We start from the raw sequence: 4,196 nt of genomic DNA, 5'->3' as shown, positions 1-4,196 counted from the left end.
CCCTCCCGTTCCTGGTCCCAAGGATGGAGGTTAGTGGCTGAGAATTGGCGTCCCACAACTCAAACCACCAACCAAATCGGACAGATGAGTTCAAAAATCTGAGGACGTCTCCCGCAAGATTTTGAACCCCAGAGAGGAACCAGTGTTCCCCGGAGAGTTTCCTGATGTGGCGCCACTATTTTCAGAAGGAGGCCAGTGCCTCCGGAGGACAGGAGAACGCAGACGGAAATCCTGGGACCAGGAAGTTGAGGGACTGTGGCACTTACCCTGATTCGGTGCTTAGACTGGTTGGGTAGCCATAAGGCCTCCTCGGGGAGCCGGGAGAGGAGCAGTCTCCAGGAGACAATGACTCCTCCTGGTTTCGGCACCAAATGTAACGTTTTCCCTGCCTGGAGAAGGGGCTAAGAAAAGACCTCCTGGAAGAAGGGAAAGGCTGGGAGTTTTATATGGCTTGACTTCGCGAGGGAGACAAGGATTGTTCTTGGTGAACAAAGAAGCAACTTAGCATTGGTGGCTCCTGGTCTGATGTCAGTCACCTCTTCTGGGTCAGAGTTCAGTTGCCATATTACTTGTAGTCCAAACAGTGGCCATATTTATAGTCCAAAATGCTAATTGTAACTAGATTCCCACTTGTCCTACCCTGCCCATCCTGACAATAACCTTTATCAACATTTTGATTTATATCCTTCTAGAATGTTCCTCAGGCAAATCTATATGTCTAATATTTATAGGTATATGTATATTTTACAAAACAATCAAATTGTGCAACTGTTCTCTAAGCTGAATTTTCTTCCTTTTAAATTTTTAATTTTATTTTTTAATTACAGTTGACATACAATATTGTGTTATTTTAGGTGTAAAAAACCATGATTGAGCATTTATATACCTTATGAAGTGATCATCCAGGTAAGTCTAGTACCCATGTGACACCACACATAACTATTACAATATTATTTACTCCATTCCCTGTGCTGTACTTTACATCCCATGACTGATTTTATAACTGGCAATTTGTACTTAATCCTTTTCACCTTTTTCACTCATCCCCCCCAATCTCCTTCCCATCTGGTGACTTAATTATATACTGCATTTTCATTTAACATTATGTTATGAATGTTTTTCCTTCTCAATAAATGTAATCTAAATTAAAGAATACTGACTTTTGAGTCAGCCCAAGTTTGTTCTACTTCTCTCTCTGCCACTTACTAGATTGTTGAGCTTGGGCAAATTTCATTGTTTCTCTGAACTTCAGTTTTCTCATTGCAGATGAAAATGGGAATAATAGTTCTCAAAGTTCTTGTGACAACTAAATGAGACAATACATATAATTAGCTCACATATGCATAAACAGTAACTTCTAAAATTTGCATATGATCAATTAGATGAATTTATTTTGTTACTTTTAACAGTGATGTATCGACTGTGTCAGTGTACTGACATTTTACAAGATTGTCGCTTTCTTTCCCCCTCCCCTCCCCCTCTCAGCTGCATAGGTTGGTGCTGGCCGTGCGGATGACGGTGGTGCACAGATCTGGGCAGTAATCGTTCTTGCAGATCATGTGGGGGATGCTGCTCAGGGTGGCTGGGTTGTTCTTGTTGATCGTGGGTGGCACCTGGAGGTGGCCGGCATTCATTGGTTGGATCTCTGCCTAGTGACCAGCACCACACATTTGCCATTGGCCACTGCCTCCACACCCACTGTCTTGCTGTGAATCTGCCCGTGGTAGCGAAAGGAGTTGCCTGTCTTCAGGTTATTGGGTTTGGTGCTGTAAATCTGTTTGTTCTTCTTGATCAGGAAGCTGGAGCAGTTGGATTACCATCCACAGCAGGTGGACATACATGGCGTGAGCTACAGGGAACCAGGCCTCCTCTTGGTGAGGCAGTCAGAAACAGAGAAAGGATTTTTTTTTCTTAAGAAATTTCTTGGTTAAGGGAATATGTTTATTTCGATCTTTGTACAGTACTAAATTTAAAGCCTTCCTGAAAAGTTGAGCCTATTTGTAGCTTCACCACTAATATATGAAAGTGCTAGTTCCCTATACCAATACAAATTCTGTATGTATTTTTCATTTTTGCCTACCTGACAAGTGAAAAATAGTACCTTATTTTAAATATTATTTCTTTTTGTATGTTTAATGGCTTTTTAACTTCTTTCTGTGTGTGGATATCCTGTGTGTCATGCTCCTGTCTTTTGCTTACAGACTTGTTAAGAGTTTCTAATAAACATTTTAATTCTTTGTTATATAAATTGCAAATAAATTTTCCTGGCTTTTTTGCCATGTAGAAGTTTTACATTTTTATATTTTTATTAAATTTATTTTTCTTTTCGCAGTTTTTTAAAAACAGATTTTATTTATTTTTAGAGAGAGGGGAAGGGAGGAAGAGGAGAGAAACATCGATTAGTCGCCTCTGGCACATGCCCTCTGCCTGAATCCACCTGCAAGACAGGCATGTGCACCATCCGGAATCAAAAGAGCTCCCCCTTACTCTGCAGAGCAACACCCAGCTGACAGTCATACTGGTCAGGGCCCTTTACAGTTTTTACCTTTGAAGGCATGCTTAAGAGGACCTTTCCTATCTCTTAAGACATAAATATTGCTCACACACCTTTTTGGTACTTTTAAGTATATGTATATTTCTTTTTCCTTACATAAAGTTAAAACTTAAGTGTGTAGCTTGATACATTTTTCCATATGTGTACATCTATTTATACACCACCAGATCAAGATGTAGAATCTCCAGCCAAGATGGAGGCACAGGTAGACACACTGTGCCTCCTCGCATAACCAAAAGAAGGACAACAACAAATTTAAAAACAAAAAACAACCAGAACTAATAGAAAATCGAACTGTATGTAAGTCTGACAACCAAGAAGTTAAAGAAGAAACATTCATCCAGACTAGTAGGTAGGGCAGAGATGGGCAGCCGGGTGGAGAGGACTCGTGGCAAGGCAATGGCTGGCAGACCCTGTGAGGCAGCAGATTGAAGACTGGGTGGTCCCACATTCCTGTGCAGATAAACCAGGAGGAACAACTGGGAAGCACAATAGACCGAGCAATCCAGCGTCCCAGTGCAGGTAAATAAAGCCTCAAAGCCTCTGACTGAAAACACCTGTGGGGGTTGAGGTGGCAGTGAGAGAAACTCCAAGCCTTAATGAGAGTTCAAGAGGACCCCACAGGGTCCTGGAAAATACACAAACCCACCGACCCAGGAATCAGCACCAGAAAGGTCCAATTTGATTGTGGGTAGTGGGGGAAGTGATTAAAAACTAGCATAGAGTGGAGCAAGCACCACTGTTCCCTCTTGGACTCCTCCCCCACATGCAGCATCACAGCACAACAATGGGGATTGCCCACCCTGGTCAACACCTAAGGCTCCGCCCCTTACTACATAATAGGAATGCCAAGACAAAAAAGTGGCCCAAATGAAAGAACAGATCAAAGCTCCAGAAAAAATACAATGAAGAGACACAAACCTATCGGATGCACAGTTCAAAACACTGGTAATCAGGATCCTCACAGAATTGGTTGAATATGGTTGCAACTTAGAGGAAAAACTGAAGGCTATGCTAAGTGAAATGAAGGAAAATGCACAAGTAACCAATAGTGATGAGAAGAAAAGTGGGACTCAAATCAGTGGAGTGGACCAGAAGGAAGAAAGAAACATCCAAACAGAAAAGAATGAAGCAACAAGAATTAAAAAAAAATGAGGAGAGGCTTAGGAACCTCCAGGACATCTTGAAATGTTCCAACATCCAAATCATAGGGGTGCCAGAAGGAGAAGAGGAAGAGCAAGAAATCGAAAACTTATTTGAACAAGTAATAAAGGAGAACTTCCCCAATCTAACAAAGGAAATAGACTTCCAGGAAGTCCAGGAGGCTCAGAGAGTCCCAAAAAAGTTGGATCCAAGGAGGAACACACCAAGGCACATCATAATTACATTAGCCAAGATTAAAATGAAGGAGAGAATCCTAGAAGCAGCAAGAGAAAAGGAGACAGTTACCTACAAAGGAGTTCCCATCAGAGTGTCAGCTGATTTCTCAAAAGTGACCTTACAGGTAAGAAGGGGCTGGAAAGAAGTATTCCAAGTCATGAAAGGCAAGGACCTACATCCAAGATTTCTCCATCCAGCAAAGCTTTCATTTAGAATGGACAGGCAGATAAAGTACTTCCCAGATAAGGTCAAGTTAAAGGTG

At 41.8% G+C, this 4,196-nt stretch overlaps 1 pseudogene; it reads right to left on the bottom strand.

Moving 5' to 3' along the window:
* Window positions 1–1,630: 1,630 nt before the first annotated feature.
* On the bottom strand, window positions 1,631–1,841 carry LOC123827440 (annotated as a pseudogene).
* Window positions 1,842–4,196: the final 2,355 nt, after the last annotated feature.

This window comes from Phyllostomus hastatus, unplaced genomic scaffold, assembly GCF_019186645.2.
Source record: "Phyllostomus hastatus isolate PE091 unplaced genomic scaffold, TTU_PhHast_1.1 phas_contig_86, whole genome shotgun sequence".
Classification (NCBI taxonomy): Eukaryota; Metazoa; Chordata; class Mammalia; order Chiroptera; family Phyllostomidae; genus Phyllostomus; species Phyllostomus hastatus.
Note: the sequence above shows the minus strand (reverse complement) of the source record. Positions and strands in the feature narration are given on the sequence as shown.